Below are 25,082 nucleotides of genomic sequence, written 5' to 3' on the forward strand. Positions count from 1 at the left end.
GATTCGTTTCTTTGCATTACTGTACAAATGTTGACAGCCCTGAGTTTTTAAAGCTGGTATTGGGTTCTGTAGTATGTATGTATGTATGTACACAGTACAAGTACATTCACATAATATCAGACCGATAACCGATTGGGATATTGGTGCGTCCCTAATTTGCAGTCTGTTAAAAAGCTTATTGACTTTTCCTCATTTAAAAACTAATTCCCTCTGCAGCTAAACAAAAAAGGAAAAACAATTCTAAATTTCAAGCAGCTTTCTGCTTCATTAAAAAATACAGGCAAACATACTTTCTACTGCCTAACCCTAATCTTCAACAACTCTTCAGGATGATCTCTAAAGCAGAAAAAGCTTTCTGTCATATCACACCAGAAAGAAAGATGCCATATCTACACCTACTATAATTTAAACTAGCTCAAGATCCATCCAGAGCGAGGCTAATCTGCTTTGTCCTTATATGTCCTTTATGCATAAAATTAACTTTTCAGTTTGCAAACACTCCGTTCCTTAGGTGTCTTATGAAAATCCACACCCGCATATAAACAGAGATTGCCTTGAGGGTGGCTACATGCATCCTCATAAGACACAAAACCCTGTGACCCTGACCCTCTATTCAATGCCAAGCCCCACATTTGCCTTCAGGATCACAGAGCAGGACTGCAGTTATGTAAGGCTTTGCAGTGGCAGAGAGAAATAAAGCGAGGGACAGATGAAAGGAGGTGAGGAGTGAAGGGCAAGAGGAGGAGGAGGAAGAGAGGAGCTTGATAAAGGTAAAAGTAAATCAAGGCAACAGCGATGTCACCATGTAGCGGCAGTGCAGTGACACTGATAAGAGAGGCAGGAAAGAGATATTGATAAAAAAGACTTGAAAGATCTATTAGCTGATACAAGTCATGCAGACAGACTCCCAGTCCTTAGGCAATTGATTTGAGGATATTGTGCGTAATGCTGCGTATGTGTCTGTGTGAGTGAGTGATGGTGAAACTCTGGCTTTGGGCCTCGAGGTATACTGTAGTACTACAAGAAATGTCTCTCTTAACAAGGCAGTTAAAGTCTCTTCTCTCAGTGTTTGTGTGAACATGCATGTATTTGTTTGTAGTAAAGACAAAAAACAAACAAGGGAGAATGAGACAGAATGGAAAAATGAAGCTTATGTGCATGATTGTACTTGTGTTACTCATCTGGCTTTTATTCACACAACATAAATCATTACATTTCAGGGAGAATTCTTTATTTTTGGTTAATGTACGTGATGTAGGGATTATGGCTTGTTCTGCAGGGAGAATAAGTAAGTCAATGCAATGTCCTCTTCAGTGACAAAAACAGGTTTGTATGGCTGTGTGTGTTTCAAGAGGACAGCATAATGGAATGCTTCGGTTCAAGACCTGCCAAGAGCACTTTTCCCATACGCCTGGGAGCCAAGACTTCCCCAACCAGCCAAGAATAGTATTGACTCGCTCTCTCTCTCACCCATACTCACACAAACACACAAGCACTCACACTTCTACAGTTTGGATTTGAGCAGAAGGGTGAAAGTGTGAAGCACAGCCTTGCTCAGTTTAAAGCAGCACACTGCAAGAGACAGAAAAATACATGCAATATGTTATACAACAGGCAATATAGTGTTCTACCCTGGCCAAATATATTGGACATTTTGGGGTTGTGTTTTGATCGATATGACAAAGCACTGGTGCTTCAAGTTATAACTAGAAAAGGATTTCTGCCAAGCAGTTCTTTTCAATCCATATTGTGAAAAACCATATTGTGTCCAAAACTCCTTCCATATCACTCCCATAATTTAATGGAATCCAAAATAAACCAAGACCAATTCTCAAGAAAAAAAAAAAAGCACAAAAATCCGCCCAGTAGTTTTGGTGTAAAGTAAACAGTAAACAGACACACACACACAAACACACAAAAGCAGAAACCTCCTTGGTGGAAGTAATAATTGAGAAGCACAGTGGAAAAGCAACAGAAAATAAGTTTCTGAGGAAGAGAGAGACATGTAGGGAGACAGATAGAGGAGTATACAACACAGAGACAAGAAATCCAGCAGGGAAACTGCAGCACTCCTTAAACTTGCTTCTCCCTGTGGGGTAAATGGATTTGCTCTCTCTCTCTCTGAATGTATATGTGCGTATTGGTACACTTAAATAAGAATGCATTCTTGTGAGACAGCAATAAACTGGTGAATAAAGATGAGGACCATAGTATAATTTCTATTCCCACTACATAACATCAAACGTTGCGGCGACAGATCTGCAGGCAGGAGCACAGTTTCTTTGTATGCCTCCGCCAACAAGTTAAGCTGTAGGTAACATTCAGCAGCGTTATTTTTAAAGCAACAAGTGAGATCATACTGAAGATAAATGTGAACCCAAGAAACAAAAACTGTGTGTGCCATAGGACAATTCAATTTCTAAAACATGCAAATCTACCAATGATGTGTTTTGTATAAATCACACTTTACCTGGAAATGTGCATTTAACTATTAATACTCAATGCAAATGCAAATAATGGCTTTTTTCCTACAAATAGTAGCAACAACAAAGGAACAAAGGACATTTTTTTGCACAAACAATGCAAACCAGGAACTGTTACTACAAGCTATATTCTACACTCTCTTACAGGGGTGCCCAAGTTTGATCCTTGAGATCCACCATCCTGCAACTTTTAGATGCCACCCTTATCCAACACACCTGAACCAACTGAATGGCTTGTTACCAGGTCTCTGTAGAGCTGGATGACATGCAGAGGAGGGAATTCAGTCCATTGAGTCGGGTTTGTTGGAGAAAGGATGCAGAATGTGTGGAAAAAATGCAGATATTGAGTATAGGACCTGCCACTGACTTTATATCCAGTCTTACATGATTGACATTATTCACAATCAGTTCAGCTAATGAAGATGTGCAAAGTGAACTGACTGGAGAAGCAACCTTACAACAAATACGTTCTATTTCACATAAACTACAGTACTTTTTCTCCCCTCCCTTGGGACTGCACTAAAACAGGACTCACATCGTGCAGCTGATGCTGTTTCCATTTCTGCTGATGCTTTATGACACTAGAAATATAATTATGTTGACAAATGATACTCTTGAATTGAACAAAAATGCAGTCTAAGGGGAAGGACTAGTTTGTGAGAGAATGTTGTTTGGATTTCATGTTATGTATTCTTGTTGACTTTGTTTTTTGGGGTTTTATTGCCTTGATGTCTGTGTATATGTTGGTTCTATTGAATGCATCTTTGGTAGAGCTTTTTTGCTTGTGTATTAAATGTAGATTGTCGCAAAATATGAATCTCCACATCCCTCAGGTTATACCACCAGCGTTCATTTATTCAGCACCAGATGTGTAACTGTGTAGTCTCACCACCAAATTCAGATAACTTCATCACTAGTTTCAATAAACTAATGTGCTACATAAGTTGATGTTTTTGACAAATTATTTCAGCAACGTGTTTGAAATTCCATCCAACTTTTCCCGTTTATACACACTCACAAGTCAAGTTCGGTCTAAAGTAGGGCTGGGCAACTCCGGTCCTCGAGGGCCGCAATCCTGCGCGTGTTCGGAGTTTCCCCGCTGAAACACACCTTAAAACATGTCACACTTAATTAGCAGACTGGCGCAGAGCTTGACATTAAACTCTGCACCTATCTGCTAATTACACATTGATCTGAGTCAGGTGTGTTGCAGCAGGGAAACCACTTCATCATCATCATCATCATCATTATTAGTTTATAATTGATTCTAAATAAATACTTGGAAGAAGTTCTCCAGAGATACCAAGTCCACAATAATGGACATAAAGCCTTTAGTCTTGTCGGACACCAGCTCAGAGGCATGATCGCAGCAGGTTATTTAAAAGACTGTGATACTTTAAGACGGTTTCTTCTAAAAAATGACAACATTGTCTAAATTATGCTCATAAATCTTGATCCAAAAAGACAGCAACAAAGCAATAGACTCAACATAACTTTATATAACAGTTTCTGGATCACATGAGAGCAAACAAAAGTCTTTTATAGAATAAAAAGCTGTCTCCTATTCTGGTCCTAGAAACAGCACATCTGATTTCAAAAGCTCAACTTAAAACTCTTTTGCTCAAAGATCTTTGCTGTTTACATTAATACTTACAGCTCACAGTGAAATGTGTTACAGAAGACCTAAGTTCACATCCTTAACCTCACATAGGTGCTCGGCGGGCGTCTGTTATATGATTGGCAACGGCTCCAAATCTGATATTCTATAGCTGACCCTGTAATCTTACTTCTCAGTGCATGGAGAGAGCATTTCCCCTCCTGGGATCGATATGGCCACAACAGTGGTGAAATCATACTGTGAGAAAATCAGAGAAAATCACAGCATTCGCTTGTTGGTGGTTCTGTAGTCATTTCAAGAACGGCAGAGAAATTGCAGCTGATAATCAAACACAAACGGGAGACACAAAAAAATTTAGACAGCTGGTAACCACAACATTCCCACTGTTCAACTTAGACTTTACCAATTAAAAATAAAATAAAATCACATTTTTTTATTGTTTTTTGTTTTCCTGTCCATGAAATTTTGGGTTGTTTGGTTTTTTTTTTAAATTCCCAGAATAAATTCAACTTTAGTTCAGGAATTCTCACAAAGTGATCTTAAAGGTGTCATGCGTCCAATGTGCATGTAATGTTGCTCTGACAAATAGTTCAGATGCAGGTCAGCAAACAAATGCGCCATCACTAGGCAGACCAGAATTTCCTGAACCTAAAAACAATCCTCTTCCAATCAGGGCAAAGACAGAAACAAATCCAGTTAGCTGAGGTTTAGTGGTTTTATTTTAGAAACCAAATGATGCGGCTTTGTCATTGTCTTTGTTTAACTTCATGATGTAGTCTTTAAGAGCTGAATAAATAACTGATATACCATTTTGTTTTCCTCGACTCATTATACCACATGAAGGATAATGAGGGTTAGAAGAGTAATTTGAATCCATCTATTCTTATAAAGGGCTGCACCGCAAAGCTTAAGAGGGCAAAACTGAGCTTATGAGCTCCCACTTCACTCACATTAAAATCAAATGCACTTTACTTAACATGTATCTGTGTAGTGGTCAGGGTGACGGGTTTATCAGTAAAACAAAGCTCTTGGCTACGAAGAGAAAACAGGACCGGAAAGTCCTTGATGCCAGAACTAATAACATCAGATTAAAAATAACAGACATACAGCTTTTAGTGTTGGATAGCAATGTGACAGCAGCTTGTCAGTAATGATATAGCAGAGAACAGTGACCTGTCATCCAGCTCACGACAGAAAATTCATTCTAAAACATAAGATATAGTGAAATACTATACTATACTATACTATACTATACTATACTATACTATACTATACTATACTAGATACTAATGAAACCTGGATACTTATCCATATATAAAAAACAATTAAACTGATCTAAATTCAGTCTAGTTTGTCAAAAGACATCCTTACCTCATTCAACACAGCTGCTCCAGACCCCCCTGGTTTGTCAGCAGGTGCCACAGCCCATGGAGAGGGTTCCAGGTGATCCCAGAATACAGTATGTGGACTGAGGGATTCAGCACTTCCTAATGAATAAAAAGAGCACACATTAAACCAAATTAGGAAAGGAACTACTTAAGATATTCTCTGGAATTTCAAATGGAAAATCCTCATGGATATTGCAGTACTGACATGCACTGATCAGTGAAAACAAAACAAGTACTGACAGGTAAAGTAAATAATATGCTCATGGTGTTGTAGTGAAATTTCCTTCTGGAAATATTTGCATCCAAACATCCACCAAACTAAACATTTCTGTAGACCAGTCAGAGTCCCACAAGGCAACGGAAGTGGAAACCTGCTTAGAGGTCTGAAGTGTTCCAGTCATTCAGCATCCAAACTTCCACATATGCCAATCTGATGGGAGTTAGTGGTGTCTGTCGCAAACAAACCCAACCCACAGGCCTCCAAATGATCTATTCCTAATATTCTGGTACCAGACACTGCAGGGTATCCTCAGCTGCTCCTTGAGCTGTTTTGTCAGTAAAAGAGGGATCTATATGATCACAGATGAGTGGTCATAGTGTTAAGGCTAATTGGTGTTGAATGCGTAGTAATCTTCAACGAGAACAAAAGATCTAGACACAGCTCAGGATGCAACACAAACCCCCGCTGGAAGTCCCACTAACAGCCATGCTTTAAAAAGAAAAACCCTGAACTCTCCAGTACATCTTTAAAGACATCTAATGTGCAACAAGCTGATTTGAGCTGACACCCACACACTACCATAAGAGACAGGCTGGATGATTGTTGATAGTGTGCACACACTCTTTGGGACTAATTAGGCAGGTTGTGTTAAAATGATGAGGATTTTACAAGGGGGGGATAAAAGACACATGTTCCCTGCTGTTTGTCAGCTTCAACATGAGTGTCTATGAATCTTTAAGGGATGTGTGTGGGATGCCAAACATCCCACTGACCTATTTCTTACATGTGTGACAAGTAGAAAAGAGGTGGAGGAGTAACTGTGTGTGCAGCTGTCTAGTATTATGCAGCAGCTTATTGAAAATTGAGGTGGGAATTAAAGAATGAGTGATGCATTACAGATAGTAGAGGATGACATCTGTGCAATTCTTTTTCACATGTTATGCATGACAGTATATGGGATTGAGTGCTACTGTGAATTGAGAAAATATGGTGATATATAAGAGGAGTGCAGACAGAAAAAGAGGAAATGTGTATCTGGTGTCAGACATGAGAAAATCAATAGGATTCATGTGGTTGGTTTAAGTGTGGTGCCAAACTAAAGCCTGTACATGAATCAAACTGACAGCACACAGAAAGCATAAGGGTCTGAGTGAACTAAAGATGTTTGAAAAGATCTATGTAAAAAGGAGACGAAGGACGATGGCAAAAAAAAGAAAGAAAGACAATAACTGAAGCAAAAGGATTAGAAAACACCAAATGAAAAAGGCAAATCCATCAAATGGAATTAAAAAGACAAAGGATTGTGGGGAAGCAATGACAGAGAATGAAGATATAGCAGCAAAAATTATTCTAAAAAGAAAGAAGAGAGTAGAGGCAATCCAAAGTGACGAAATAAGAGAAAATCCAGAGAAGCAACGGAGAGGAAGAGAAAGGAATAGAGAGGCAGCGACAGAGAGAGAAACAGATGGTGGCAAAGAAGAGGCAGACAGAAACTCACTGGGACGACAATATTGGCAAAGCCAGTGAGGCACAGCAGGGAGTTGAAAAAGCCAAAAAAGTGTCAGAAAAAAACAGAGGCTGAAGATGGTGGGAAAGAGAGACAAAGCAGGACAGAGAGAAGAACTTCATTTAAAAACTAGCTACGTTAAGGGAAAAACTGGACTGCATCAAAAGGATGCGGAAGCTGTACCAGAAACCAAACACGACAACATATAACCCGAGAAAGATATAGAGTGTCACGTGAAGATGTCTGATGCTAGATTGGATCAGCGAGAAGAACAATTTACTGTGATTTATTATGTGGATAAACATCTGCTTCACTTTCATCTCATGGTTGTAAGAAGGTCTCGCAATGAGCAAGACTGCAACCGTTTCTTACTGTGCAATGCTGACCTGCAAGGTAGCTAAGCTGAAAAAGCAAAATCAGAAAGTACAGAACCACAGAGTAAGACATCAATCCTGCAATTAGCAGATGAGCTCATTAATCTCTGATTTGGAACGAGATATTTTGAGACAGGTGAGCAATCCAACACAGACAATGCTTTAAGCTATTCATTCCTAGAAAGTTGCAGATACTCTCAAGCCATCGCTGTTCATGCATATTCAACTGAACTCGTTCTTCAAATGCAGAGTCTGAATAACATGAGTGACATTTCAAGCTTGGGCTGAAAACTCAATTTACTTGTCTTCAAGGCAAAAATCTGGATGTTTAGCTCCACAAGAACAATGTGAACACTAGTCGTGGTGCTCCCCCTGCTTAGATACGTCGTCAGGACAACAACACTGTATGAACTAAAATCCATCAGACAAAGCAGGACATGGTCAAGTAGCTTTTAGCAGACAATGCCGGCCTTAGGCGCTGCACAGTAAATGTCATGTATGTGGAACAAAGTGTTCTCCTGTCATTTTATTAATGAATGACAGACATGAACCCATTAAGGTGCCCCTTAGACATGGGAATGGTTACCTGTAAAACTATACGGCATGTCTCAAAAGGGTTGACAGTCTTTTTATTCAGGTGATTTAGAGTGCTTCCTTTATACTCAAGATTTTTAAGGCGCTAAGATCATTTTGTTAAAAAAGAAAATGAATAAATATCATTACTGAACCCCATGTAAACATGAGAAATTACATGCAAATAAGAAGTTAGCTTAATCAAAAATTAAAAACTGCTGTAGAATATGAGAAGATCAGGAGTCTATATTATCAAGCCTTTACCACAGTAGACTTGATAAAGGTAATAAAAGTGAATACTCAATTCAGACTGAATTTGGAATCCTATAAAGCTATGCTACTTAAGCCCCCGACATTAAACTGTACTTCTTGTCTTGATGGTACACTGACATGCATTATGCACAATCCTGGGGCCGTTGTTGCTCTGCGGTGTCCCAAAGCAGAAGAAGCACATTTCACAACTTTGTTTCAAGCCCAGATCATCACACGGCTGCTGCATTTTGCTTTACAGCACTGCGTCACATGCCAGCACCTGGAAATTAACACACTGTCCAAGTAACACACACCATGGATGATTCAGTAAGTAAACCCAAGAGGACATTATTGGAAGAAGCGAGGAGAAAAGGGAGAGAAAGAGAAAGCAAGAGATAAGACGTGTTAACATCAGATTAGCTTTTACTGGCTGGAAAGAGTTCAAAGAAGAGACAGGATGCAAGACGAATGTTGAATTAGCTGTCATTAGGGGGCGCCAAAGTGTGAAAATTGGCCAAAGTTCAGTAGTGTCAGTTTAAGTTTCTCTATTGTTAAAATAAAAGATGTCTTCAGAAATGTTTTTTTTGGCATGCAGACACTATAAATATAAACAAAACACACAAGATGCAAGGGCAAAGGTTGGAAAATATAAAGGGCAAATGCAAAGTCTAATGCTTCACAATGTGCTTTGTTTAATTACAAAGCAAATTGAATCACCTGAAATTTATAGAATTATTCAGATAAAACCATGTTGATGCTCTCTTCCAGTCTTCCTCTCTATTAGTCTCACACACCCACACACACGCACAAACAACACGGCACACTTTGTCTCAATCCATCTTGTCCAGTCCAGAAATCAGGTAAGGTAAATAAGTCAGGAATGGTTCGGTGTAAACTGCATTAAGTGAGCATTTGATAGAATATAAGAGCACAGTGAAGCAGACAGCTCCTAAGTGTGTGTGTGTGTGTGTGTGTGTGTGTGTGTGTGTGTGTGTGTTTGAGTGGGTGTAAGTGTATGGCTTGTTTATGCCACTGTGCATTTTCAAATCCAATCAGCTTTGAGTTTTTTCATTGAACTGAACCATATGTTCAGATATTTCTGTTCGACACACTTATATGACAAGTAACCTGCACAGTGTTTGGGTTCCTCTCTCACCTGGAATCATTTTTAATGTTTCTGTGTGTGTTGACCAAACACAGTCTGTGTATTCACTTTTATTGCCTTTATATGAGTGATTTAGATCCTGTGAGGAAAAAATGAAAACTTTCACAATTTCCTACTTTTGCAAGATGTTGCTGCCTTCAAATTCAAGATGGGCAAATATTTTGAATAAAACAGAAAAATGTCTCACTTTCAACTTGTGATATTTGATCTATGTTGTGATTTTGAATCAAATCTTCTTTTATAAGTGTACAAATTATTGTATTGTTTTTTTTTTCCAGTTTCCATGCCATCACAATGTTTTATGTTGTACACTTGAACAATCAGTTAACAGGTGAGTGGGTTGTGTGTTGATGTTTCAACTGTGTTAGTCAGAGCCCAAATTAAAATAAGAACAAATCTGCAGTCATTTCTGTCAATGTTTGCTGTTGCATTTAGAGAGAGAGAGAGAACCATCATGCATGTGTGCTTGTAGCTGTGTGTGATGATCTGAATCAAATATTCCCTGCATGCATGTTTCTCTGTGCTTGACTACATGTTGGCATGATTACACCATGAATACTTCTGTCAACTCAAACATCCCTTCACCTGTTTGAGTGATTGCATTCTTCCCCTTCGCACTTAACCAACTGGATCCAAAATATTGTCCACCAACAGCTACTGCTGTCTTTGCCAAATGTTCTCTGTTCAACAAAGTGAGCATTTCTTACACTTCAGACTGTGCAGCGGCGAGCACTGGGTTCAATTTAGAGCTGTTACACTCAAAAACACTTCAAAATATTCTCAGCTGAAAAATTTGAACTTGGTCAGGATGAATATAGTTTAGATGAATAAAAGATTAAGTAAAAATGATAATAACAACCCATTCACAGCGTCTTGACTATGAAGTCTACATGTCTGCAATTAATAGCTGTTTAAATTTCTTTGCTTTTCACAATGAGAAACTGGTGAAAATTTCAAAGCCTCAGGCTTCACTTTGGCTCTCCACGTACTTTGACCAATTACAGTTCATTTGTGATAAGCACTGCAGACAATCACAGTGGAACAGGAGCACGTACACATGGACAAAATACCTCTAGCGCTGACGTAGTGTCTGACAGCTGCTTGGTTGCTTGAAGCAGAAGAATGCATGGAGTCTTTTTGGGTGTGTGTGTGTGTGCTTATGTGTGTGTGTGTAGACCAAGTGATTGACCATCACTGCTATGTAAGGGAAATGCCTTCCTCAACCACAAACCATTTTCCTACACTTCAACAATCTTGCCATACCACAAGTGAGGAATGAGCGCTCTGAAGGTTTAAGGTGCTCAGAACAGGAATGTTATCCTGGGTGTACACATGTCTGAAAAGAAATGTGTCTTTCACTAATCGCCATCCTTTTATGGCAGTTACCATCCTACACTGCTACAGCTGCGTTGTTTGGAGAGTACATGGCAGCTGTATCGGGTTAAGTGCCAAACACAACATTTCCTGTTACAGGCTGAAGCTATTTTTAATATCTAATTTTACTATATACATTAGAAAGGCAGGGGGAAAAAAAGCTTTATGAAGCAGGAAGCAAATCATTCAGCAGAAGAAATAATAATACAAAAGCACCAAGTTTATTCTTATTCTTTTTTTCCATTCATTTTTCTTGTTAACCTTACACACAAAAGCTTAAAAGCGACAAACATCATTACCAGAACGATGGCTGTGTACAGTCCACAACTGCAATTTAACTGATGAAGGTCATGGGTCTCACCTACATGCTTCAATGAGAGCTGAACTTTGCAACAGAGGTAGGAACGAGACACCTGGAAGTGACCTTCACTCTTTGGTTGGTCAAAGTGGACGTATATCGGTTTTTTAAGACTCACATTGGCATGTAAGCATGATGAGGCTGTCACTCGTAATAACTAAATTGGTCAAAGACAGAATGCAGCTCTGCTCAGCAGATGGCAGTAAATCGTCAGGCACATTGTATGTGGACTTTACTGTGATTCAATCAAAGTTATATTTTACGACAGAAAAAAAGTGGGAAGCTTGGTTAATTTGGAAAGAAAATTGAGTCAAATAGCTAAATCTATTGCAATCCGCTGACGGTGGGATCTGGTTGAAGGCCCAGCTTGGCCACACTCAGCTGTCAGTAATCACAAGATAAGGGCCACAATTAAACATGTTTACTTGTGAGTCATTACCTGACTGCCTGGTTACCTGTGTGAAATGTGGGAGTTATTTAACTTTCTGTTTTACTTGTGTTATGCAGATTTACAGACACCCTATCGTTGCTTAACTTTGTTTCTAAAACTGAAAGTGTGTGCATTTATGCACTTGCACACAGGGAGCAAGGATAGGCATTTATTCGCCCTAAATAAAGATAATGGGGTACGATAAATTCAAGTTTATGTGTGTGTGTGCGCGGGCATTAAAAAGGCATGCTGAGAGTATAGGAAGTGAGCTTTCTGTGCCAATGCTCTCCTTGGCAGTCAAACAAGGACACATACACACACAGACACACGCAGTGCTCAGCTTTTTTAATTGGCCCCTGGTTTGCCAGTCAGTGTTTTTACCACTCTCCTCACCTCAATGTGCTGGCCCCCTGCCCCGGAGGCTGGCAGAGGCACAGCTGGACTGAGAAATGTGGACATGTGTGTCTAAATGTGTGTATCCTGAAGTAATTAGTTCCACTGATGTGTTTGTGCTTAGACATAACAAGGTGTCATCCAAAAACACACACACCTCATCTTTCATGGATGTTGTCATTTTGAAGAAGCTAAGTTTCAAGGTCAGACTTCTTATCTCTTTATAGGGCACTCAGTGAACTACCTTGAAATTAGAAATTTTAGCCTAATATTGTCCTTCTGGTATGTACCAACACCTCCATTCTGTTGTTACAATTTTTTTTTTTAATATTTTGTTTTATCCTGAAAATGAAAGAAAAAATGATAAAGGGTTAAATTCTTCAAGCTTAAAGCCTCATTGAGGGTCTTCATCACTTTGGATGCTCTGACTGTTTGCAAGATGACCGAGTTTCCTCACAAAGCTTAACATTTTAGTTGGAAGCAGTATCTTTGATGTTGATGCAAATGTATGGCGTTAAATGCTGAAAACTGTGTACCAATGTCATGCATCCCGTGACTTTTTATTTCTTTCATCCAACAGTCTTACTTGCTCGAATTGTGGCTCTTAATGTGTGTGTGTGTGTGTCACCACATGAGTGTGCTGCAGAGCACTTTAAATAAAAGGAAGGGGGGGAAAAAACATGACAACCTTGCATTCAGTCAAAGATTACAATGGACTGTCATTGAAACATTATAGTCTGGGTAATAAGGTGGGTATGTGCATTGCATGTGATGAGTGTGAGATTTATGTATCTGATATCAGAAGCAGATTGCATCCTCCAAAGCAATCTTTTGCAAAGCAGTAACAATCAAACTCCTACCTTTCTGCACTCGGCACACACTCAAAGAGAACAGCAGGCACACATAAGCTACAGTACGAGCCAACCAAGGTTAAAACAAAGGGAGGTGAGATAAGTGAGTTGTGAGGAGTCTACGTGTGCGAATGCATGAATGTGTGTGTGTGATTGTGATGACATCATTACTAGAGCACAGCACTCTTATAGTTGATTGATAGAGAAAGGGTTGTTATGGTTGACTGCTGTGAGCTCATTGCCCGGCAACCACACAATTGGACCTTGCCACTGTGTGGATCTGTGTGCGCCTGTGAAATTTCAGTCCTCCAGCTCTCATTGGAAAGGAAGGATATATTAGCCATTTGTTGCAAAAAAAAAAAAGCAAGTTTGTGGCATGAATGCCTTTGAACTGCAATAACTATAAGTAATAGTTCCAAATAAAAGAAAAGTAAGCAGATGAATGACTTTAATGCAATGTGCTACTAGGACAAATCTCTCTATATACTTGTGAAATATTAGGTTGTAATCTGCACATGTGTATTTTTATATTTTCATAAATACAAAGTTACATTTCTGTGATTAAGTCAGACATTTTGTGAAAGTCTGGTTCTCTTTCTAGGCAGCACACTTAACTAGCTTTGTAAAAAGATAGTCTATTCATCCGCTCACATGTACCCTATCTGGTTACCGATCTTACACGCACACACACACACACACACACACACACACACACACACACACACACACACACACACACACACACACACACACACACACACACACACACACACACACACACACACCAGCCTGCTTCTCAGATGACCTCCCATTGAGAAGCAAACAAGGGAGACACAATACTACCATCACGTCACAAAAACAATCGTGGCTTGGCCTTCTCTGATGTCATCTGTGCATCCAAAACTAATCAAGATCCTTGGCACTCTCAGCACACACACTTACATGTCTGAAAGACTTGTAAGTGTGTGTTCATTAACAGGAACTGACAATGATTATAAAAAAAAAAAACACTTATAATAGCTATATTTTCTATTGACAGTTGGATTCACTGAAAATCCTCACTGTTACTGTAGCTTCTTTCATTGATTGCAATGCAACACAGCCATTCTGTACATGAGCACAAACGTAAATTAGCTTTCACTCATGCTCTCACCACAACTGGAGGTCCTCTTGACTCTCTATTAGCAAAACCGTAACAAAAACACCAATTTAGTCGGCTCCCAACAGAAATTATGTCTTATATTGTGCTTTTGAAAAACTCAAGTACAAGACTTTTTATATAGACAAAAGTAACAAAAAAAAAATTTAATTAGAAGTATTTATATCAATTGTAATTGTGTACAACTTCAGAAAAAAAAATGTGAGTGGTGGTCTAGCTTGCTGAGGAAATAAATCACTGCCAAGGTTAAAAAGATGTATTTTCACCAAGATCACACAACAAAAAATGCATAAATTTGTGCTGTACAGTAAGCTGTTTTCTGAAGTCTCTTTCTGAGTGTGGCCCACTTTTAGAAAAAGGGATAGCATTGCAGGATCGTGGTTAAACTGACCATCTCCAGAGGGAAGGGTCATGCAAAAGTCATGTGTCCTTTAGCCAAAGAACGGTCACACTTGTTTCTAACATAAGCATGACAGCTAAAATGTACATTAGGTTGAGTCGTGGGTCACATTTTAACAAAACATCATTTATAACATGGACAGTAACCCAAACTGTTCCCTGTGGGCCATGTACATGAAAATATCTAAAACACTTTCAGTAAGACTTAAGAATAAAAAAATAGTATTTTTTTTAGAAAAACAGAAAAATAAAAACTGATAAGATAAAGAGAAATAAAAGAAATAGCATAACAGATTAGAGTAGACAGATAACAGAAGAAATACATTTTTAAAAAGACATGAACCACAAAAGAAGAATTAAAACCGGCTGGAAGCTGAATATGATAAAAGAAGAAGGACCTTGTCTGAGTTTTTCTCTTCTTCTTGTTCTCTTACATCCTTAGATCTTCAAAGACGAGACGCAGCACACATGAGACACTGTTAGCAATACTGGCGGGACACACACAGAGACACACACACTAATATACTCTTGTGGGAAACAAGTTCTGCACTATCCTCCTCTGAACCACAGCAATAATACACTAAAAACTCAAAGAAAAATGAGAAAATGGCTGAGTCAGGCAGAGAGGAAATTACTCTAATAAAGACACATGCCGCTACATATGCTATAGTTTATATAAGTTTGCTAAGACTGTTTATAATTTGATCATAGCTGAATAGAGCAAACAGTGGAACACAGAAAACAATACAATATCAGAAGAAAACAGTCAAATTGCCTCCAATTTATACAGCTCAAAATCTCTGATTTCAACCACAATATATAAATGGAAAAAAAACCAAATATTTGACATGTGTAAACAAGGTAAATCAAATATGAGTCATGGACGCTAGGTTTACAATCCATTTGCAGGGGATCTTACATATCTTTATATCAATAAATATTGATATATATATAAGATTATAATATATAATATAAGGAATTTTTTTCAGAAACAGATATTTTTACATGTTTTAAGGGATAATAGTATATTCTATAAAATGAAGAATATAAGGAAAGGTGTACAGGATGGCGAAGTTGTGTGTTCAGAGGAAAACAGAGGAGACAGAGAAGGAAGCAGCTGTGCTGAAAATATTGAGGTTCTTCTTGGGAATGACAAGAACAGGTATGATCAGAAATGAGTACGTCAGAGGGACAGCATATATTAGATGTTTTCGTGACAAAGTCAGGGAGTTCCAGACTACATGGTTTGGACAGATACAGAGAGGAATAGTGACTATATTGGTAGAAGGATTATAAAATTGGGAATACCACGAAGGAGGATTGAGAAGAAGACGACCAAAGAGGAGATTGTTTTCATTAAATTTAGGACATAAAGTTAGTTGGTGTAGAAGAAGAGGTTGCAGAAGGAGGGTTAGATAGAGGCAGATGATTGGATAAGGTATCCTCTGCAGGAAAAAGTAAAAACGGAAAATAAGAAAATGTTTAAATGAAATTTTATGTATTTGCTATAAATTGGTATTAAAATTCACCAGATGATTAATCAATTAACAGTTATTTTCTACAATATAAGGTTTAAACATTTTGTTTAAATTTACCAAAAAAAAAACTAACCATATGAAAAAAGATCCACAGTTTAAACACTGAAAAATCCATTTTAATTGTTGTCTCTGCAAGACCTTATTTACTCCTGATTGTTAACCTTTTGGCTTGTCCTTTTGCCACAGCGAATCATCACTCGAGTGAATTGGCACTTATTTCACACCAGATGCTCTTCCTGACGCATGAAATTTGTGGGAATAATACTTAAGGTTCCCAGAAGTGGAGGTGCCAGTCAGATGTTTGTCAATGCAAGAATGAGGACACTCAAAGTACTTCTAAGAAATGTGATTTTAAGGTTTATGCAACATCAGGATGAATCCACAAACGGTATCATTGTAGCAGTCTCAAGTCCTTCTGAGGGTTCTTACCGTTACTCATACAGACTGAGGACCCACTGGCTGATTTTATACATATATATTTTCTTTCTTCTATCCTGTCTTATGTGTGTTTTTAGGAACCTAAGTCTGTTTATTAAATTTGAAATGAATAACTTGACTAAACAAACTTAAAGTTCTCTTTAAAGACACATACTTTCTCCAGAATTGTGCGACTCCTCTCTTTCACCCTCAGTGAAAACTTAAATCCAATGTTTGCATCTGTCTTCTCAGCTAAAAAGACGAGTTTCACAAAGAAGCATGAAAGTGAGGAGTGTGTATGGCTTTTTCATCTATAGTGCTGATAACGTTAGACTCATTATTTGCTTTTTGGTTGTTAATGCATCTGCTTGGTGTGGGAAAGTAATATTCTTGTGCGCCTTGTTAACTCTGTTACTCCTCAGTTCTTTCATCCGCCTGCATTTTGCCTTTGTCTTTGCGTTCACAAACCTCTCCTTTTCCTCGTCGTTGTGACAGTTTTCTGTTTTTCTTTGCTGTCATTCAAACTGTCAGTTCGCCTCTCACTTTAGCTGCAGGCTCTATTCATCTTGTTCTTCCTCATTTGACCTTCCTTCTTTCGTCTCTGTGTTATCTCTCGTCCCCCACCCTCGCGTATTCTACAGTTCAGCACTGTAGCCCCTTCAAGGCGGCTTACTCATGCATGGCCTATGAACACTGAATACACTTGTCAAATGAGTACTTGAAGAATGTTTGACACAGCTATTCTATGCTCAACTGGTTAACTGAGAGGACATTAGCGGCTGTGTGCAAACTATTCCGTTGACGGTGACAGTGCAGCACACACACATAGTTACTGAGCAAATAATCTAAAGATTAATGATTTATAATATCCCTGCAGCACCAGCTGAACTGTCACATCACTTAAAACTGAAAAGGGTCTCCCGGCACTGGAGGGATTTTAATGTGTGCTGGAGTTTGTGCTTACTTGCACATGCATGTGACAAATGCAAATGATTTAAAGTCTTTACAAGGAACTTAAAAAAAAAAAATTAGTTAAAAAAGAGTAAATGGAGAAGCTGAGAAGAGCAAATGAAGTGAGACAAGTACGAGAATAAGCCAATGCTTACTGAATGTCAACACAAAGCTGTATGCAGATGAGCCATTTTAATGGGCGTCATATTCCTTTAAGAGTGTGTGTTCTTCTTGGCAGTCACACACTGAGCCACGTCTATTAATAACTCTGCTGTTCTTGATTACTCTGATGCATTTACATGCAAACTGTATGTACACACAAACTGATTTCCACACATGAGTTGCCAAAGACATATCTACATATAGTACCAGCATGCTTTTCCTGCTGTGCGTGATATGTCATCATTCTGACAGTAAATGTATGATGCTGTTTGACATCAAACCAAACCAGACGTTAATGAATGTCAACTTTAGATTTTTTTTTTTTTTTTTATCTTGTCACGATTGGAAAACGCATATTTTATTCCTGTAATGACACTGACAGATGTTTTGTTCTGATCAAATGCCCAAGCATGCCGGTTCCATAAGACAAAAGCATGAATATTAAAATGATAAAATTGAACTTTTACCCCCCTTTTTTTATTTTAAACATCACCTGGTTACAATCATGTCTAAATCATTTATGTTCCCAAAAAGTGTACTACAGGAAATTAATTACCAAAATGAATTAAGCATTTTTTTTACCATCATTGGCACAATTAGCTGATTTCGCTAACCATTTGAGTGATAAGATTTAGCTTTTAATTGACACATTTCATTGGTTCTGCAGGGGTGTAAGTAGTTTTGAATTCTTCCTGATACTTTTGCCAAAACCATTTTCTCTCTCTTACTTTATGCATTTTAAAATAACAACATCAAAACCCAAACAAACAAAAATCATTTCAACATTTACTGTAAGGCCTGTGGAGTAATCAGGAATTAAAAGCACTTAACAATATGTCAAACTATTTCTTTTAATTGAAACATCCAGAATACAAGTCCTTACAAAAGATCATGAGGTCACAAGCAAAAACTTAAGGTGGAACTACCCCTCATCTCCTCGTCATGTGGACAAGTTGTAGAAAATGTCCCAGATCAAATGCACTGATCCCCATAGCAACCATTGTGTTTCAACCAAAATATGCATGTGCAGCAGTGAAGTTTCAGGCTGTTTGCCCACAAGCTGACCTAGCCTTTGAAACGGGTATGGTATGTTTAATGTCTTTACATTTGTTTCAAAATGCCCCAATTATAATCAGTAAGAGAGTAAGTAGCTGTGTTTTTGGTCATTTATTTGTTTATTTGTTTTTTTTTGTTGTTTTTTTTTCAAGGTCTTTTATGATGTTAAAATTAATTTTTACCACGCTAGCTTGCTTTGAATATCTTTCATGACCCAGAGTGCAGTCATGACTGATTCTGAATGAGCTGCTCTACCGTCTTCCTGCTATCGCACACCACCACTAATTCTTTTTGTAGTACTCAGTACTTCTTCTATATTGCCATAACCTTTCCCACTCAGAGGTGCTAAAATATACAAAGTCTGCCTGATGTTTGGTGCTTTGCAAATCTGGTAACTAATCCTTAGTTGTTGTTGTCTGAAGGATTTTCTGCCATCAATGTTTCAGCAAGTGAGATGCAGCTTGACCAGATATAAACTAAGCAAATGATTCAAGAGACTAGAGGACATATCACTCCTCTCCCTTTAAAAACTAAGACATGGTATGTACGGCAGACACAAATGGCTTTGCAAGCTTTAATTTGTTTTTGTGTCTAAATATTTTCAGAGAAAAGTCACCTAGGCTGACACATGTTATATCCTCAGTATTAAAATAAAGACACCTAAAGTATAGGTTAAAGAGGTGAACTGATTAAACATGTCAACTCCAACACAATGCAAATTAAACTGCCCATTTATGCATATTAAAAATGCTAAATATGTAACAACCCTGAAAGGCTCCTCTTTGCTAACACATAAGGATTTTGTGTGAATGCCCAATGCTATAAATGGCAATAATGGCACCGCATGCATCAATTTCACTCAGATTGTTCATCAAAGTCCCTAAATGTTTGTGTTGCATAATCTGGTGAATGCTGTGAAAGACTACAGTGTTAATGTGGTTAATGGTCTGGTTTGTGTGCGTGTATGTGTGTGTGTGAGGGAGACAGAGAAACAGAGCAAGAGGACACGATGACATCATTACTATGACTGGGCGCTGGCTGATGGAAGGTCACTAAGCCTTCATGCCACAGGCTTTCATTTTATGGGAGTGTGAACACACTGAGTATTTTAGCGTGTGTAAGCATGTGAGTGTGTGTACACTTTGTTCTCCCCTGTCAAAGTGTGTGTACACTTTGACAGTTTTATTGATTTTAAAACTGATGCAAACAGAACATGTCTCCTGTTTTGGACATAAAATACAACTCAACATTTCATTTGCTGTTAACTTTCTTCAAATGTTCCCTTTTTTTTTTCAGTCCTTTATGTCCCTTTTTTGTTTACATGCAACCTAAAATTCAGTGTAAAAGTCTTGAGCCATGCCTCATTTCTGTATATTTCCACGGAGCCTAATTTTTTTGTCGTCTTTTAAAGTTTTTGTTATGATACATTTCTGCCACTACTTCCTGTTTTCCTGGCAGTAAATGACGGTTCAAGACTTCTGCATAGTGCAGTACACCACTCTCAGCCGCTATCTGAGGTTATAGATTAACTTCTGTAGGCAACACTGGGAAAGTGAGTATGAAAATGTTGCTTTTACCAGAAGTAGTTTGTGATCTTCAGCATTGCGTAGGCTATAATTAGATCTGGTTGTACTGCTCTGTCACTGATGTGCTTCATGAACCACATGTCCAGAGTATCACATGTTTCTTGCATGCTAACCTTACGATTGGTCCATATGTGAACTTAGGAATGTCTTTGTTTGTGTTGCTATATTAGGAGAGTTAAGATTGCGCGTAGAGTCCTCACAGATTCCACAGATCTATTTTAGTTACCAGACTTTTTGGAAAAAACTTTTCTATTATTCATTAAGTTGGTGTCTGGAGACCTTTTTGCCTTCAAGCCGTTTTTCCACCTCATCTGCCCCAGAAGTACACCTAAATACAAACTCATTTATAAAGTAAATATATTTTAATTCATCTTAGAAGAAGAGAACATGTTTGACACCTGAGATGAATGACTTCATACTCCATGTTGTGGATATATTTAGAAGTACACAAAGCTTCAGCTAAAGCTCTCCCATGAGAAGAGATAGTAAAATACAACATGAAATAAGTAACAATGAACAGATAATGTGGTTTTATTTATCATCTGATTAATCAGATTTTAGATTAAAAACAAAGATGTCCAATTTTTTAATATTATTTCTTTCATTCCTCTCTCCTCACATCTTTTTGTTGTCTCGCCCACTCAGATCTCAAGTGAGAGGTCTCAAGGAGGTGAAGAACTAAAACAAGAATGAAAAAACAAATCCAAAGAAAGGACTTTTCCTACTTCCAAGCTCTTTTTTACATATTTTTTCTCTAGCCTCACTTTCCTTAACCTTCCTACTGCATATTCGCTCAGCGCTGCTTCCATCCTGCACCACTATCTTCAATATCTACTGTGCAGTAAGGTGGTTTAGGTGAGGTAATCCCAGCTATACACACTCAGTCACAGGCATGCACACAAGCAAGGCTTGACCACTGTGATCATAAAGCTGACACTGCTGTCATGCAGACGTATAGTGCTGGGCCGAAAACACTCAGAGATAAAGCAAACAGTCAACTGGAGGTACAGATACAGTACGTGTGTGTGTGTGTGCGTGTGTGTGTGTGTGTGTGTGTTTGTGTCGGTCTCTTTGGGGGGACTAAAGGCTGGAGCGCAGAGGGAGCCAGTGCAGCGATTTACTGCAGGAAATCCAATGAAGGGAAAACCTAAGTGTCTGACTGGAGGGACTTTCCTATATGCTCCACTCACTCTTAGTACAACCTTAGTACATATACTGTGTCATGTGAGTAAGTGTGCGCGTGTGTGTGTTTAGGGGATTCCACATTTTGTTCTGCTCAGTGTCTCATTACATCATAACATGGTGCTTTGGGCTTGCTCTCACAAAACCACACACACTGCACACACTGAGACACAGCCATACACACAACATGGAAAGACGAAAAAGGATTTTAACTGTGGCTTATGTGTGTATGCAGGGGTGTGTGCGAGTGTGCACTTGTGCACATCAGGGTGGATAGCATACAGTAATGAAGTCATCTGATTGCAAGGGCACACTGGTTGACTCTCAATGAGCTTTTATAAAGCCTCTTCAATGAGGCTCTACTAGCAAATGTAAAGACAGAGACGTAGCAGCCAGGAGGGAAACAGGGAAGGTGTTTGGGGTTTGGGGGGTGGTGGCGGGGGGTTGTGGGAAGCAAATACAAATGTAAAAAGAAATTGACCAGAGGAATAAATTGGAGAGGAGAGTGAGAGTAACAGAGGAGGTACAGAAACTCCTCTGTTACTCTCAGAAAATGTCCAGGGGTCATATGAAGGGGCATACATAACTATGCTTGAAAGCATGTGTGTCTAGAATCATTAACAACTCCAAAATAAAGTGGATAAATCAGCCTATTAAAAGTTCACATTAATTAAACACTGCCTTTAAATCCCACACTGACCGCTTAAATGAACACAAGATAAGTTCAGCTTACTAAAAAAAAAAAACACAGCATGGTTCAATTGCATGGAGACTATTAGAATAGAATGGGGAAGGGGTTAAAATCCAAAAATATACACCAAGAACAAAAAAAGAATGGACGAAATACAGACAGGAATAAGAAAGGCAAACAAAAAGTTTAGAAAAAAGAAAGAAAGAAATGGGTAGTGACTCAGAGACACCAGGGACGCGGGTGGAAAGTAAACAAAGTTCTACTGAGATAGAACAGAGAACAGTGTTCAGACTGAGTCAAATGCAGAAAGTTTGACAAAAGCAGAAGCAAAAGAAGCCCACACAAATAACTTTCTTTTATGCTTTTGACTGCCATTATTTGCTAAAAGAAAGAAACAGACAGAAACTAGAATGGAGTCAAGTTTATACGCTTTCAAAACTCTACTGTAATCCCATGTTAATAGTCTGAATTTGGTATTAGACTACAAACACCTGAAATTTCTTTGTGTGCTGCGGTATAAAGTATGCAGATGCTTTACCTCCCTGAAAACACTTGTTGCCATTTTTACTGTCTGGGCAAAGAAAGCTGGGCCTGACTCTCACTGGCTGACCGGCTGAATGGCTGGCAGCCTGATGAGCTGAGCAGCTGAGTGACACAGAGCATGGCTATATAGCTGGCTAACAGACAAAATTATGATCTGTCTTACTGGCTGACTGGCTAGTCAGATGTCAAATGGTCTGAAGTAGATGACTAAATTACACACTGAAGTGTCTAATTGTCTCTGTTCAAAGTAAAAACCATGTTTCTATATAAATGTGGAGATATACTACATGTTAAGATCTATGTGTTTATTTCCTGTATGTATGAGGGAATGACTGGATTCATATGCATGTGTGTTTGTGTGTGTGTGTGTGTGTGTGTGTGTGTGTGTGTGTGTAGGTTCAGGGAGGAGGCCTGTTGCTCTATGCAGTTATACAATACATATTGTATAACAACTGGCAGTGTGTGGGTGGCTCCCGCCATCTGGAGAGATGTAGTGGCGTATCGCACCCAATGCTACTCACTGTATGTGCATGTGTGTTTGTCTGTCCTAATGTTATTCTGTGTTTTTGTGCCCACCCTGCAGCTACAAATAGATACAGCATCATTTACAGTAGTTAGGTCCGTGAGTTCATTTGCACGATGAATTAAAGGAAGGTAGCTGAGTGCAGTTCTGTAGGCTGTGCGTAGAACGGTTGTTCTTCTGTTTAAACCTGATTAAGATGAATCTTATTTTGTTCGCTCCTGCTACAAATTCATTATTGCAGAACTGCATAAATCGATATCTACATACATGCAGAGTGTTTATTATACCTATGTTGTGATGTCCTCTGAGGTTTGACAGCTGACAAGAGACAGCGAGGACTTCATTATCTGTCTTCGAAGGAGACAGAGTCCTGCTGTTTCGGGGTTTCCACGGCAATGGACTCAACCAAACAAACAACGTTTTGGAAGTCGTGCACAAATAAACAAGGACGCAGTCAGAGGAAGACATACAGTGCGCACACACACTAACACACCCAGAGTAAAGATGGAGCTGAGAGAATCCACTCCATCAACTACAAGTCAGTGCTCAACTGTTGCTATGGAGAGGAAAAGCATGGCTTTCTAGTCTATTTTAAGGTAACTGGTGTTACTTTTTTTTTCTCCACTGCATACATCAGAGTCAAACAAACTGTGAGAGCAAGCATAGGCACTACACAGTATAAAAACTGGCAGATGATTTTTAATTATCAGGCTTCATATTTGCCATCCCGACTGCCACTGGTCCTTGACTTATTAGTACCAAAATGGGATAAGGATCAAAGCTTTGCAATACATGTGTACCAAACCTGTACAGGTTGACATATATTCATGTAAAACAGCAGCATGAGACACTTGTAATCCATATACATGCATAAGATTGCTTTGAATAAGCTGCTTGAAGTCTGCTTCAAATATCAAAACCCTCATTAATATTCAAGGAATGAAAGATATAAGTATTTACGGTATATTGAAGTTAACACATGTAGCTGTAAGTGAGTACATGAATGTGTGTGTTCCTGTATTTTTGTCTTAAGGTGAATGCGTAAGATCTACACAGCAAGCAAGGTGTTACATTCCCTCTGTTTTTAGCTCATCTTCACACCTCAGGAGGAAACCAGGGGAGCTCACATCCTGCCTGCTACAACAGCGAATCCCTGCCTTCCTCCATCAACCATCGCTTTATTCATTGTGGATAATTATTTCCTGATCATAACCCGTGAGCTAACATTCTGAAGCGCAACTAGAAATCCTTTCAATGAATGTCTTGACCACTGTGACAAATAAGCGCAGTGCATTTTAAAGCATCAAGTGTTAAACAGAAAGGATTGATGCTGCTTTGATCAAAAACAACCCTATTTTAATTACTTTTAAAGAACAAAGTTCATATATCAGTGAAACTAATTATATCTCTTTTGATTGTCAGTGAAAAAAAAAGCACCAAAACATTGAAAAGCAGGAAAGTACTAAACATACTTTACTTAAATAACTGCCTCCAATGTGAAGCTATTTGGAAAACAAAGGGAAAATAAACCCTCCCTGCCTTTGTCTTCTTTCTCATTTGCAAACACATATGAAGATTTCTTTTTCTTTTTTTTTTAAATAAATTTAATTTAATGCAGACATATACAATTCAAAATGTAAAGGCAAAAGGAACATTTATCAAGTGAATTACTGATATTTTCATTCCCTTTTTTCTTCATAACACAAGCCCATATAGCCAGGACATATTTCATTAATGAAAGCAAAAATGATTCTTGTCATCCTGCATGGGCGTTCAGTAGCTTTGTGGGACTCACTCACACACTTATTTGCAATTTGAGACTGAAAGTAATTTTTCGTTTATTTGCCTGAGGATTCTCCAGGCCTACTCCAGTCTTCTGGCAGCTCTTC

General features: G+C 38.6%; 1 protein-coding gene across 1 annotated transcript in view; it reads right to left on the bottom strand.

The window, feature by feature from the left end:
* atxn1a (ataxin 1a) overlaps window positions 1–25,082 on the bottom strand; it is a 96,808-nt gene that overhangs the window by 26,209 nt on the left and 45,517 nt on the right. The window contains exon 3 of the mRNA XM_079258930.1: window positions 5,473–5,588. The gene's annotated coding sequence lies outside the window, so the exon portion shown is untranslated. The remainder of the gene's footprint in view (window positions 1–5,472; window positions 5,589–25,082) is intronic.

Source organism: Telmatherina bonti (genome assembly GCF_933228915.1).
Source record: "Telmatherina bonti genome assembly, chromosome: 19".
NCBI lineage: Eukaryota > Metazoa > Chordata > Actinopteri > Atheriniformes > Telmatherinidae > Telmatherina > Telmatherina bonti.